At 38.0% G+C, this 16,119-nt stretch overlaps 1 protein-coding gene across 2 annotated transcripts in view; it reads right to left on the bottom strand.

The window, feature by feature from the left end:
- The window catches only part of Clcn5 (chloride voltage-gated channel 5), a 215,287-nt gene that overhangs the window by 132,376 nt on the left and 66,792 nt on the right, over positions 1 to 16,119 (bottom strand). The window lies entirely within an intron of this gene.

Raw genomic sequence — 16,119 nt, 5'->3', positions numbered from 1 at the left:
ATATATATATATATATATATGGCAGAGAAAGCACAGCTAAAGAGATAAAGCCAGCAGGGAAGCTAAAAAAATTTTAAATCATGTTGGTCAAAGAGTATAAAATTTCAGTTAGACAGGATGAAGAAGTTCAAAAGATCAACTGATTGTATAAAGTGGTGATTATAGTTAATAACAACATATTGTATCATTGAAAATAGCAGAGAATAAATCTTAAGTATTCTCACCACATAAAAAATAAGCATGAGAGGTAATGCACGTTAATTAGCTCTATTTAGTCATTCTGCAATATGTACACATTTCAGAACATCATGTTGTATGCTATAAATACATATATAAATAAATCTGTAGATATAATCAATCACTTGAGAATTTACCTAATATTGGAGGGAAATTTTTTTTAAGTTTTTGAGACTATATATTCTAGTCCAGCCTTGGACTCACTATGTAGTCCAGGTTGGCCTTGAGCTTGCTGTGACCCTCCTGCCTCAGCCTCACAAGTGCTGAGATTACAGGTGTACACCACCACACTCTGCCTGGAGGGAATTTTTAAAAAATTTATGAACATGCTTCCAAATAAGATAAAAAGGTATAATGAGCTGAAAAGGAATTACATTTTATTAAAAAATGGACAGAATTGATTCCAGACAGGAAAAAAGACTTCATAACAACTCCATGATATACACAGAAGCAAGCAATATATAAGGACTGTGGATGAGTTCATTCTTTTAAACAAATCAGCTGCTTTTCAATTCTGCACAGTGAACCCTTGAGTTATGACCAGCCTACATATGAACAACTTGGGTTATGACCAGAATTTTAGTTTTAACTTACAATCAAAGTATTGAGTTACAACCCAAATGCCAGCTGCTTGTGCTTCCAGATGGTCTGAGATATAGACTTAACCCTTAAAGAGTTCTGGAAAGGACATGACAACATCCTTTCCTATGTGGGGGTAACAGAAATCCTGAGCTGAGATCTGCCTAGAAGAAAGTGTGGCCTAAAATTATACAGGAGAGAGACTTTGAAGACTGTGTAGAGGAGCCCAAGCCCTCAACTGACCAACTTGAGTTACAACCAGTCCTCGTGAACAAACTGAGTTCATAAGTCAAGGGTCCACTGCATTTAAAAATTGGTCAGGCCAGGGATTTAGCTCAGTGGTTCAGTGGCCTGCCTGCCTGGAAAGCGCAAGGACCCGAGTTCAATCCCTGGTACCAAAAAAAAAAAAAAAAAAAAAAGGTCAATAGTTAAATAAATTCTAGTATATTTGTGGCAGGCATGGTGGCATATACCTGCAATCCCAGCACCCAGGAGGCTGAAACAGGAAGATCACCAAAAGTTCCAGGCTAGCATAGGCTACGGAGTGAGTTCAAGGCCAGCACCTGAACTACATAGTGAAGCCCTGTTTCAAAAAAAAAAAAAAAAACAAAAGCCTCTCATACCTTTGTAAAGAACTAAAGTCTAGCCATCAAAAGTGAAAAAGGATAAACACACGGCCCATGCTAGGGTTGGGGGTGCTAGTAGAGATGGGCTGTAGCAAGTCTTCCCTAAAATTAAGGTAGAGCACAAACATCTTTTCTGGCAAAAGTGACTAGGATACAAAGAGACTGCAGAGTTGTCTACAGAGTTGGTACTTTGTGGGGAAGATATTGGCTTCTTTCAAGGTATTTCAGTAAGGTATTTGCTTGTTTGCCCTCACCCTCTTCAAAGTTAGCCCCCTAATCTCCAGTGATTTTCTTCCTCACCTTTGTGGGGCCTGTGCTTTAACTGTCCCCCAGTCAACCTCCACGTCCAAGTGATTAATGCTCCAGCGATCCACCAACCCTCCACACTTTGCTTAAACCTTGATCATCCACATGGGTTTAGAAAGTGTCTACCATTTTGTGTTTACAGGCCAAACCAGCCTCCTCAACATATATGCATTAAACAAAGCGCACATGTGGACAAAACAGGAGTTAAAATCATCATATAAGAATTTTCAAAGGAGATTTCAAGACTGGCAGGTAGAGGCTACAAGCAGAGACAATTAATGTGGACAAGTTTTTTATTTTTTTAAATCAAGACTGGCTCTGGCTTCAATCTTCAGCACTAAAATTAATTAACTAATTAAGCTGTAATAAAAGGAAATTTACCCTCACATTTAAAGATTGGGGCTGCAATGTAATTTAGTGGTAGAATGCTTGCCCGACATGCAATGAGGCCCTGGTTCCATTCCTAGCACCTCAAGAAAAGATAAAAAGCAGCCATTATAGATTTCAAGGTATTTTCATACTGGTTAAGATCAAAGAAAATTGAAGGTATATTATACTTGTATAGGAAGTCTTAGGCACACTTTAATCTAGCATTTTTATTTTATAGGCGAAGACACTGAGGCCCAGGGTTTCTTACCAATGGCTAATATCAACAGCCCCTACCCTGCACCGAAGAACTGCTTTACACTTTTGTATGTGGGTACCTTTTCCTATAAACCTCAGTACAATCCCTGTGCAAGAGTTGAGGAAACTGACTCAAAACAGTTAATTTCTCTCCCATAAGTAACACAGGACAAGTCACATAATTCGTGGGGCCAGTCAAAATGAAACCATGAGAACCCTTGCTACAAAATTATTACTAATTCCAAGATAGGGACAGCAGAGCATTAAACCAAGTGCAAGTCCCTTCTGAGTACCCAGGCTCATGGAGCTGCACAGGTGCCATGCTCACAAAGTCAACACTAAGTCTACAGCTAGTAAAAGTAATAAAGCTGGAGGTTACCCCACTTCCCTCAGATATCAAGGTCCTTATGACTACTCACTGAGTGTTTCTGTCTCCTAGGGAACTTCGGGGATCAGCTTACCCAAGGCCACACCATGCATTTGCAGCAGAGATAAAATCTGAATGCAGGCAACTTGACTCCAATTACCCAAGGCCACAAAAGAGGCTTTTACACCCTGTCCCTCTTGTAGGTGACTGAGATCAGCTAGTTATGGGCAATTGGAGAAGAGCAGCTGTCACCATCACAGCTGAATTGGCTCACTTGTTGCTGGCTGGCCTAGTCCTGCCCACCAGCTGCTCTACAACTCTAAATTCCTCTTTTGTATAGACTGGGCTTCTGGAAATAAAAGGAAAAGGCACTAGAAGATGGACAGAAAGTGAAGTGTTTCTTCTTTCTTCCCTTTTCTTTCTTCCTCCTCCTCCCCGCTCCCCTTCCCCTCATCGCCCTCCTCCTCCTTCTCTTGTCTCTCCATAGACCCTCTATGGGGGGCAGGGGGTTTCTGAAAGCAGATATTTTGAAAAAGGTCACATGTTGTCCTGATGTACAACCACTGATTGCACAACCAGTGATTTAGTCTAATAAAGAGAAAAAAGAGGTTCAGAGACCTCCAGGAATTTGACTATGTATGGCAAACACGGCACCATGGAAAATACACAAGATTTTGAAAGAAACATAACACAGGCTGGAATTGTAACACTGACATTATGTCAGACTCTGGCCACGTTGCTTCACTCCATTGAGTCTCAATTTCCCCATCTATAAACCGGGTCTACACCATCATGATTCTAGGTTGTAAAGCAGGTTTAGATTCACTGTACTGTGCTTCATATGCATATATTCATGAGGTTTTAAAAATAGAGAGAGGACTTTTTCTAAGTCTTCTAGGCACAGCAGACCTGGGGAAGAGGAGAGGACAGGAGGGGAAAGAGAAGTAAAAATGATGGAGATGTTATACGTATATGTACCAATTCACCAAGATGAATGTAATTACCGTGTATCCCAAAGGTAGACCACCAATAAAAAATGAACATTCAATGTTAAGGAGCATTTCCCTAGCATACTGAATTGATAAAGGCAACATATTCCGAACCTCAGGACCTGTTTCAACTCACCATCCCCTAAACAGACACACTCTAAAATCCTTCCCCCGCCCAAACAGACACTCTCTAAAATCCTTTCCCCACTCCCCAACCTGCATACAATAAAAGCTTCAGAAAATAACCCAGCCCAAATGAGAAATCCAAATAAAGCCCAGGGTATCCTCAGGGTGGCTCTGAGACACCATTTTGCGTATCTACTATTATAATGCAAGTTTTTCCCCATAAAGGAGACTTTTCTTTCACTTTGTCCCATCCACATCCTCTCAGCTTCCTTACTGATATTTAGGAAACAAATTCTAGGCTTTTTTCCTATTTTTTCCAGATAACAAAATCAGCATAAGTGTACCTGCCTGCCTCACTTTTCCCGATCTCAAATTCCACAAAACAACTCTCCCCAAGCAGAACAAACTGACAATGGAATCAAGTTTACCTTTGCTGCCATAACAAAATACTATTGCTCTATCATAACCTTTGAAAATGTCTTGATATTGTGACAGCAGAAAACTCCACTGTAAAATTAATTACATACATAGACAAAGTCTGGAAGAAATCACAAAAATATTAAGAACTGCTATGTTAGAGAGATGAGAGTACTGGTAAGTTACTCTCACATGCCTAACTAACATTGCACAGTGATTTTAAAAGAAGTTCTTTTGCATGGATGATTGTATTATAAACAGATGATTTAGGTGGAAATATTATAGGCAGTCAGATAGGGCTAGGTCTTCAAGAGGTCAGGACAAAGGTGAAACACACCACAGCTGCAACCAGAGATTTAACGGCTGAAAACCAGGCCTCAAGATAAAGACAAGATAACCAGACCTACATACTTCCTCAGAGAACAAACACTGGGCCTAATGATGTCTAGATAGACATCAACCACCCCCGTGGGTGACCAGAGACCTCTGGACCCACCACTCTCTAGGAGAATTTTTGTTCCTTTCATCCATGCTTAGTACATGACTTATTTACCAACTGGACCACCATTACCTAAGTGACTATACTTGTAACCCTACTGGATGATCATGGCTGGGGCCCACGTTGTACCCACATGGGTTTCATCCTATAAAATCCCTCTGTAAAGTGCGGTCCCCATGTTACCCACTCAGGACCTCTCCTGCCCCTCAGGAGCTTTCCTATCAATAAATATCTTCCTACTCTTAATCTCCTTTGTTCCTAGAATTCATCCTTTGATTTTTAGTGAACAAGAACTTGGTGTATCATAAAGCTAACAGGCTGGGAGATATATAATATATATAAATATAATTTCATCTCCAGTATTATTTCCTATAACAATTGCCAACTAAAAGCCTTCAGGCACCTCATTGCTTAAACCTGACATTTGTAAATGACATCATCCTTGACTCTCCCTCCATTTCAGAAGTCTTAACTATTGGTGGCTATTTCCCCTCCCTTTGCCTGTTCTTGTATTTAACAACTCTCTAGGAATGTTGGATACCAATGATCATTTTATCCTGGAAATCATCACGTTCTGGGGATTTTTCTAACATTATTTCTTGACCATTTTCCTATGCTGGCTTGTCTTAGGGTTCTGTTACCAACCAGCTTTTTCACTTTAGGCCCAGTTCTAACACCTTAATCTGCATCACAATCCCCTCCAGGGTTTGATAAAACAAATTGCTGGGGCCCCACTCCCAGAGTTTCTTCTTCACTGAGTTTCTGGTGGGATCCTAGAATTCCCAGGCAATGCTGCCCACTGCTAGGGATGACATTTTGAGAACCACTGTTACAGGTAAAGACAGCTGAACCAGATTTGTTTTTCTGTACTGTGAACTGAACCCAGGGTCTATGCACCAAGCTACATCTCCAGCCCTTTCTATTTTTTATTTTGAGACAGGGTTAGCTAAATTGCCCAGGTGGTACTCAAACTTGTAATCCTCCTATCTCAAGCACCCAAGCACTGGGATTACAGGTGTGTGCTACCATGTCCAGCAGAAAACTGAACTGGATTAGACATGGATTTCTCAAACTTGACACTAATAACATTTCAGGCTTCATAGCTCTTTGTTGTAGGGGGTGTCTTATGCACTGTAGGGTGTTTAGTGTCATCCTTGGCCTCTACACAAATTAAGTATTTGTGACAATCAAAAATGACTCCTGGGCCAGGGATGAAGCTCAGCGGCACCATGCCTGCCTTGCAAGCTCAAGGTCCTGAGCTCCATCCCCAGTACCAAAAAAAAAAAAAAAAAAGGACTCCAGACATGTCAAAGGTTCCCTGGGAAAGCAAAACCACCCCTGGTTAAGAATCACTGAGTTAGACTGACAGCCAAGCTCTCCTTCTATAAAGTAATAAAGCCTCCTTCTCTTATTCAAAAGATGGAGATCTTTTTCACAATTTGTTCCTTTTTCTTTAATTCACCCATGCATCCATCCATGTGGGTCAGGCACTGTGTGGATACTGGGGTTGGTGAACATGTTCCCGCTCATAGAGTACTCAGAATAGAAGAGACAGTGTGATCAACAGGCCCAGTAGATTATGGGGACACGGAACAGGGGTAATGTTATCTTTCTGAAAGATTATAATAAAGACAGGCAGGTGTTGGCTAGATAAAGGGATAGGAGAGCAGAACTGTAGGCAGAAGGTGGCATATATATAAAGGCATGAGGGCAAAAAAAGAACTACCAGTTGCTCCATGCAGCTGGAGGGAAACATGTTTTCTTCCTTGTAGGGAAGGAGAAAGTAGAAGAAAATCATGAATGATTTCCAAACCTTGTTTTCTCCTACAAGTCGATGTTCCCACATGTGCCTTAAGCTACTGCCACTGTAAATTTCTACTAATCTCAGAGCCTTAAGGAATCACTTGCTCCAGATGCCTGAATTAAATCCTCCTCTCTTCTAGCATGACACCATTACACCTGATTTTAGAATTGTTTTCATATGTCTACCTTACTAAGACTACATGCTCCATTAGGGCAGGGAACATGGCTATATCTCGTTCTTCAATGCCTCTCCAGCATCCTACACTGCGCCTGGCACAGAGAAACCACTCAAGTATAAGTTAAATAAATGGTATCCTCAAGTTCCATATTTCCTAAACTGAACACTCACCAACCTATTCCTTCTCCAAACCAGGTTCTCCTGTATTCAATGTCTCATTTACAGTGCTTACCATCCCTTCCACCTCCTGAATACCCCAATATTCCCAAAGGCTTATCAAAATCTTCCTTTATTTTACTTCACACATCCATATGTAGTGTCTCAAGCATGAAATAAGTTCTGTCCACTAAATACTTCATAAACACTTCATCTGGAAGATACACCTAAGGAAAAGGATACAAACTTCAGAATCCAGTGGAGGGAGGCTAATCTCTTTTCTGCCTCTAGTTGCCAGGTAACTTCAAATGAGTTACTTATCCTCTCAAAGCCTTAGTTTCCTCATCTTTTGAGGTGTTTTTTGGAGGCGGGGATTAAGATAGAGTCTTGCTATGTAGCTCAAGCTGGCCTCAAACTCACAGTTCTCCTCCTGCCTCAGCGTCCCTAGTGCTCGGATAGACGGGTGCCACCACACCTGGTTAGTTTCCTCATCTTTCAATGGATTAAATAATACCAACTTCACAAGGTTGTTACCAATTTTAAAAATACAGTACTTAGCATTTCAGCATTACTGGATAAATTTTCCCTGGCAAAACAAGAAGTGGGAAGGAAAGAGGCTGGGGATTTAGCTCAGTGGTGCCACGGCCTGCCTCGCAAACTCAAGGACCCGAGTTAGATCCCTGGTATCACCCCCCCAAAAAAAGTGGGAAGGAAAATGGACAAAAAGACCAATCCAAAGGTCAGTAAAATGGGGCAGAATGAAAGGGATAACATGGAAAGCTGATGAAGAAATTAAAATTTCCATTTCTTCCAAGAACCACACTTCTCTATTATTGTTTCTCTTTTTAAAAAAATGACATTTATGCTAATCTACATAGTACTACCAAAGAGGAATGAAAGCATAAATCCATTTAAAAAATTTGTGCACCAGTGTTCATTGCAAATAATAGCAAAAAAAGTGGAGACAACACAAATTCCCATAAATAAAATGTGGTCTGACCATATAACATGATATTATAAGTCAATGAAAAGGAGTGAAGTAACTGGCTGCAGTGGTGCATGCCTCTGGGAAGCCAAGACAGGAAGATTACAATTTCAAGCTCAGCCTAGACAACTTTGCAAGACTCTCAAAATAAAAAAATTAATAAAGGGCTGGGGGTACAGCTCAATGCAAAGGTCTTGGGTTCAATCTTCAGTGCTGTCAAGAAAAATAAAATAAGATTATTGATAGTACAACATGGAGAAACATTGAAGACACTATGCTGAGTGAAAGAAGCCAAACAAAAAGGGTCACATATTATATGATTCTATTCACAGAAATATTTACACTGATAAGAAAAGTAGACTGATGGTCAGCGGGAGCTGGAGATGTACTACTAATGGGTTGGGAGGTTTTCTGTTGTTTGTTTTTAAAAGATTTACATTCAGAAATGAATGTGAATAAAAAAGAAAATAATGTGAATATACGTAAAATAACATTACATGGGTTAATTCTATGATATACAAGTATTTCTCAATAAAGCTATTTTTTAAAAGATATAGAGAATAAGCTGGGTGTGGTGGTGCACGCCTGTAATCCCAGCACTTGGGAGGCTGAGGTAGGAGGATTGCTGTGAGTTTGAGACCAGCCTGGGCTACATAGTGAGTTCCAGGTCAGTTTCAACTACATAGTGAGATCCTGTCTCAAAACCCCCCCCCCAAAAAAAAAGGTATAGAGAATAAAAGTAGAAAAATGGTCCAAAATTGTAAATTATTTTCTTTCTACATTCTATCAGATTCTCTTATATATTCCACTCTGGGGACTGTTAATGTAAACCAAATATAAATCTTCTGGGTATAAGATCAATCTGGGCTATGACAAGAATTCATGGGCATTACCAGAGAGATCAGCAAGGGAACAATGAAAGGCAAGTTTGTTTTGATGCAAAGGATAGGTGCTCTAGAGGAGCACTTCTTGTTTTCAAATAGTGGTTGTGGATCTAGAGTGAAAGAATGTACTAAAATGCTTTGTAATTAATAAAGCACAATATAAATGTTGTTACACAGTCAAGCCAAACATTGCTAAGACAGTATGGAAGGTAACTTTGAGAGGCCAAAGGGAAATGGCAGTAAGGTTTCCTTTGCCTTCTGCTTAAGGGAGGGTTTAAGAAATGATGGCCACTTAACCTCACCAAACCACAATATCTTCAACTTTGCATGTTGGAAGCATCTGGCAATTTTAGAATTTTATGGTGTTAAATTGCTTTAAAAGTCATAAAGTAAAGTCACTGTGGATAGCTGAGAGCTTATTCAGCAAAGTAGTTTGGGTATAGAAAGAGTATGGACTTTGAGGCCAGAAATCATGGGTTCAAAGCCCAGATCAAATGCTCACTAAAGTTTATCTTTAGTAATTCCCTCAGTGTTTGTCCATATTTGATGAATGAGGAAAATATATCATGCCTGTGTCAGAAGGTGTTGGCAAGACGTGCTGACCCTATATAATAAAAGCAGTCTCTCAAATGGTTGCCTCACAAAATATTTTTATTGCACATTTGCCAATCAAAATACATTTGACCAGGACTGGGGATTTAACTCAATGGTGCCACCACCAGCCTGGCAAGCACAAGGTCCTAAGTTCCATCCCCAGTACCAAAAAAAACAAAAAACAAAAAACAAAAAAACCCACATTTGAGCATGTATTCCCATATGCATACCACTATATGATATAAAACATATTCAAAAGGGGAGGAAGTGTAAATTAAAAATAAACAGTAGATTAGAAGTTCAATGTAAGGGGGCAGAAATACTGTTAAATTTACTGAAATTGACAAGTACACTATGGTTTGGTAAAATACTATTTGTAAGAAACACACACTCAATTATTTGAAGGTAAAGGGCCCCTAAGGCGTAAACCTTTAACCCAAAGTGGCTCAGAAAATATGTATATATGCATGCATACACAGATATAAACACTAGAATGATAAAGCAAATGGGATAAAAGGCTAAAAATAGGTGAATCTAGGTTAAGGATACAAGAGTATTCTTTGTGCTTTGGCAGATTTTCTGTAAATTTAAAATTATTTCCAAAAATATTTTGAACACTATAAGCCCTAATTACTGACTGAGACTTCCAAAATGGCGGAATAAGAAGCTTGGCAGATTCTCTCTATGGCAAAACAACAATTTAACTGGTAAAAATTACCTTTAAAAGTAACTATTTCATGTGTCTGGGGATTTTCCAATAGAAAAGCACCAACCATTCCTTTCTAACTGGCACCTGGCCCTGATGTCAATTCTAATACAGGAACTATGAAGCATCCTGTCCAGGGATCAGTTGGGAAGCTACCACGGCCTGAAGATAAATCTGTGACAGGAGAAGTTGACAGAGCATTAAACAGCAGCAAATCAGCCTCTCTGAGATTCAGAATGCAGACACTGGAATGTAACAACTTGGAGAAGAAAACAAGGGGGAGATGGATCCCTGGGACACAAGAAGGATCTAAAGGGAGCGTTGGAGTCCATAGGTAAAGTGAAGAGACAGACCTCATAAATAAATAAATAAAGCCATCTATATTTAGAAGACATCTCTGAAAAGTTGTCATTTCTTAAGGAGGTCTTGATACTAGTAATAATGCTATATACCATAAGCAATTTACAAGCATCAACACAGAAAAAAATTGAAAAAAATTTTAAATGAGAAGACAGGGAAACAACATGCAATCCCAGATCTCCAGCTTGCTCAAAGAAAATCCAGGGAGCAATGAGTTAGAAGAAATCAAAAATCATCCAACTGGACTCTGAAATGGCAGCAGCAGAAGTAACAATGCAGATGAAAGAGTCACTAGAAAGAAACAAAGCAGAAATAGTTTCACAGATAACGACAGAGATATGACCATAATAAAGGATACAGACAGTGAAACTAGAGTCGATACAGATAAAAAGTACATGACCTTAGGAAACTAATGGAAGCTAGGAATGTTCAACATACAAAAGAACTGGATTCCATGAACAGATTCAGATATACAGGAAATTAAAATTTAATAGGAAGAAAAAAATGTAATAGGAAGAAAAGGGCTAAAGGTGTAGGGAAAGTGGGAAGGGTAGGGGAAAGGTACTAAGGGAAAGGAAACAAATAGGAGAAAATGAAAAAACGGAAATAAAATGTTTGCAAATGGGGAGGAGAGGAAGGGGTGAAGGGAGGGCTGGGACAAGGGGAAAATATGAGAACCAAGACTTGTCATGTAAAGGAAGAAGATCCCAATAATGAATGTAACTGTACTGTTCTGTATACCTAAAATGTAACAATAAACTCAATTTTTAAAAATAAAAATAAAATAAAATTTTACTGAAAGTATAAATAGCAGAATCAACCAATGTGAGGACAGAACATCAGACCTAGAACACAGATTTACAGTTAGCAATCATCAAATGAAAGATTTCTTAAAAATAGCAAGGTACCACAAAATATCAATCCAAGAGTTGCTAAGCAATGCAAAGAAGAATACTATAAGATTGATCAGAATAAATGAAAAATCAGAAGAGGGTACAAAGGACATAAAAACCTGTTCACAGGAGGAATGGCAGAAAACTTCCCAAGCATGGAAAAAAGTATTAGACACACAGACAATTGAGGCACAGAGAACTCCAATTAGCCATGATCAGAAAAAAACTACACCAAGGCATATAATAGTCAAGATTAAAGAAATTCAACACAAGAATAGAATATTAAAAGCTATTAGAGAAAAGAAACAAATCACCTACAAAGGAAAGCCTATCAGAATCACAGCAGACTTCTCAACACAAGCCCTTAAGTAAAGGAGAGCTTAGAGTGAAGTATTTCAAGCTCTAAAAGAAGAAAACCTCCAACTCAGATTGATATGCCCCACAAAACTATCTTTCAAACTTTATGGAGAAATAAGATTCTCCCATGATAAAGAATGCCTGGAGAAATTCATGATCACCAGTCCAGCACTACAAAAAGTTCTGAAGGATATTCTAGAAGGAGACAATGAAGACAATACTTCAATGAATCCCCTAAGAATGAATCCACCAGGCCAGGCAATTAAACAGAGGGAAAAGAACGGGAAATGACAGGAAAATAATATGATAAGAACAAGTCAATACATATCAGTTATAACAATCAATGCAAATAGTTTCAATTCACTAATCAAAAGAAAGAGATTGGCAAAATTTTGGATCAAAAACAAGATCCAACAATATGCTGCATACAAGAAACATATTTAATTCAAAAAAAAAATTCACAGGGCAAAGGATTTAGCCCAGTGGTTCTGCTGCCTACCTTGTAAGCACAAGGTCCTGAGTTTGATCCCTGGTACCAAAAAAAATTTTTTTTCAAGGCAAAAAGAAATTCATAGATAGAAAGTCAAAGGATAGAAAACAATATTCCATGTGACAAGAACCCAAAAAGCAGGGGTAACTAGACAAAGTGTATTTCAAACCAAGACTAATAAGAAGAGATAAAGAAGGTCACTACATATTTGTTAAGGGAATACTCCAAGAGGAGGAGATAACAATCATAAATATATGTGAACCAATACCATGGCACCCAACTATATAAAACAAACATTAATGGACAAGAAAAATCAAATAAGCACTACTACAATTGTAATGGGGGACCTCAATACCCTATTGTCACAAATAGATCGAGTAAACAAAAATTTAACAAATCAACAATCAGAGCTAAACCAAATCTATGAACAAATGGACTTAGTAGATATCAACCGAGTATTCCACACCACAACAACAGAATACACATTCTTCTCAGCTGCACAGGGGACTTTCTCTAAAATAGACCACCTACTACTTCATAGAACATGCTTAAGTAAATGCACAGGAATTGAAATTATCTCACATATTATCAGATCATACTACAATGAAATTGGAAATCAATGGCAAAAGTAATCACAAAAACTGCATAAACACATGGAAATTAAATAACACCCTCCTGAACAATCAATGGGCCAGGGGTGAAATTAAAGAAATCAGATAGTTTCTATAATTAGGCAATGCCAATACAATATAGCAAAACATATGGGACACAATGAAAGCAGTTCAAAGAGGGGAATTAATAGCGGTGAATTCACACATCAGAAAAACAGAGAAAGTTCATGAAGTAACCTAGTGCCGAACCTCAAGTTTCTAGAAAAAGAAGAGAAAGTTACACCCAAAGTGTGTACAAAGGAGGAAATTATAAACATCTGAGAAAAAATTAATGCAGCTGAGACTAAGAAAACAATACAAAGAATCAATGAATTGAAGAGTTGGTTCTTTGAAAGATTAAATACATAAACCCTTAGGAAACCTTATCAAAAGGAGGAAAGAAAATACTCAAATTAGGAATGAAACAAAAAATGAAGTCACAATGGATCCTGCAGAAATCCAGAACTTCATCAACACCTACTTCTACAACCTGTACTCTAATGAGGTGGAAAACATAGAAGAAATGAACAGATTCCTCAATATATGTAAATTATCAAAACTGAGTCAAGAAGATGTAAAAATTCTAAACAAAATCCAATATCAGTCAATGAAATTCAAGATACAATTAAAAACCAACCAACAAAGAAAACCCCAGCTCCTGATGGATTCACAGCTGAATTCTAACAGAAATTTAGACAAGATCTAATGGCAATACTCCTCAAACTCTTTAATGAAATTGAAAGGGATGCAATACTCACAGCAATTCCTGGAAGCAAGCATTATCCTGATACCAAAGACAGAGAAGGATCCAACCAAGAAAAAAAAAAAGCACTACAGGACAATCTCCTTAAGAACATATGCAAAAATACTCAGTAAGATACTGGCAAACAGAATGCAGCAAATCATCAAGAATATATACCATGTAGGACCAAGTAGGATTCATCCCTGGGATGCAGGGATATAGTTCAACATATACAAATCAATAAATGTAAGACACAACATTAACCAAACCAAGGACAAAAACTACATGGCTATCTCAATAGACACACAAAAAGCATTTGACAAAGTCCAACACCCATTCATGATAAAAACTCTACAGAAAATTGGAATTGAAGATCTTTTTATCAATCTGATAAAAGCCACCTATGACAAATGAACAGTGAACATCATACTAAATGGTCAAAAACTCAAAGCTTTCACTCTAAAATCAAAGCAAAGCAAAGATGCCCACTTCATCCTTCCTGTTCAATATAGCTCTGGCAACATTAGCCAGGGCAATTAGACAAAAGAAAAGGAATAAGGATAGGAAATAAAGAAGGTAAATTATCATTATTTGCAGATGACATGATACTCTACAAAAAAGACACTCAAAACTCCACCAAAAGAATCCTTGAGTTAATAATCAAATTCAGTAACTTAGGATACAAAGTCAACAAACAAAAAACAATAGCATTCCTCTACACAAATAAGAACTCGCTGAAAGAAATTAGGGAAACAACACCTTTCACAAATAGCACTAACAAAAATGAAATACTTAGGAATTAATCTAAGGAAAGAAGGTAAAGACCTTTGCATTGAAAACTACAGTACTCTGAAAAAGATCGAAGAGGACATCAGAAAATGGAAACATATTCCTTATTTTTGTATAGGCAGAACCATTATAGTGAAAATGGCCATACTTCAAAAACTGTTATACAAATTTAATGCAAGCCTCATCAAAATATGCACACCGCACAGATCTAGAGAAAACAATCCTAAAATTCATTTGGAAACAGAAGAGACCTGGAATAGCAAAATGAATTCTGGACAACAATGGCAAAGCAAGAGTCCATCACAAACCTGACTTGAAATTATACTACAATAGTAAATACTCTCAACTTCCCGGTCAAAAGACACAGACTGACAAAATTGTTTAAAAAAACAAAACCTAGGGCCGAGGATTTAGCTCAGTGGTGCCACCGCCTGCTTCACAAGCACAAGGTCCTGAGTTCGATCCCCAGTACAAAAAAAAAAAAAAACAATAACAACAGTATGCTGCATATAAGAAACATATTTATATTAAAACAGAAACACTTCATCCATTGTAATATAAAATAGGTTCAACTCCTGAAGACATAGTTGTAGGCAAAGACTTTATGAGCAAAACTCCGATCACACAGGAAATATTAAAAAGAATCAACAACTGAGATCTCCGCATAAAAAAATCTTTTGCACAGGAAAAGAAACCACCAACAGAGTGAAGACACAACCGATAAAATGGGAAAAAAATTTCACCAGCTATTATAGCTCAAAGAATGAATATCTAAAACATATGAAGATCTCAAAAAAAAAAATCAGGCTCCTCAAATTTAAAGACCCAGTGAAGAAATGGGCATCTGAGAGGAATAGACATTTCTAAGATGAAGAAGTACAAATAACAAATAAATATATGAAAAAATGACCACCATCACTGGTCACTCAAGAAATGCAAATTGAAACAATACTGAGATTTCATCTCATTCCAGAAAGAATGGCTACCACCACAAAATCAACCAATAACAAATGCTGGTGAGGCTGTTGGGGGAAAGGAACCCTTCTCCACTGTTGGTGTGAGTGTCAACTGGTACAACCACTATGGAAATCACTATAGACATTCCTTAAAAAGCTAAAACTAGAGGTTCTATTTGACCAGCTATTCCCCTTCTCGGTATCTTCCCGAAAGAGTTAAAAGCATCATACCAGATCAATATATGCACACTCATGTTTATAGCAGCATAATTTGTAATAGCTAAATCTTGAAACAGCCCAGATGCTCATAAGTGGATGAATGGATAAAGAAAACGTGGTTTTTATATACAACAGGGTACTATGCCATAAAGAAGGATAAATGAGACATTTTTACATAAATCAATGCCCTGTGAGACCATATTTTTAAGTGAAATAAATCAGACACACATGTTTAAATATCACATCTTTTCTCTTGTGTGAGAAACTGAAAGTGTAAATAAGGACTAAAATGGATGATAGATATTGGGAAGTAGGAATAAAATGTTCAAATAGGAAGAGGAACAAGGCAGGGGGAGGAGGAATAGAAAGAAGGGAAAAAAAGAGAGAATAGTGTTTTGTTTTGTTTGAGAAAGGCTCTCCCTATGTAGTTCTGGTGGGCCTTGAACTCACTGTGTAACCCAGGCTGGCCTCAAACTCATGGTGATCCTCCTGCCACAGCATCCCAAATGCTGGAATTACAGGCAAGGGCAAGGGCCACCATGCCTGGCTCAAAAAAATTAGAACAGAAGGAAGAAATGGACACAAAG

The sequence above is a fragment of the Fukomys damarensis genome, unplaced genomic scaffold, assembly GCF_012274545.1.
Source record: "Fukomys damarensis isolate Sample0158 unplaced genomic scaffold, DMR_v1.0_HiC HiC_scaffold_39, whole genome shotgun sequence".
In the NCBI taxonomy this organism is placed as follows: domain Eukaryota; kingdom Metazoa; phylum Chordata; class Mammalia; order Rodentia; family Bathyergidae; genus Fukomys; species Fukomys damarensis.
This window is presented reverse-complemented; position numbering and strand designations above follow the sequence as displayed.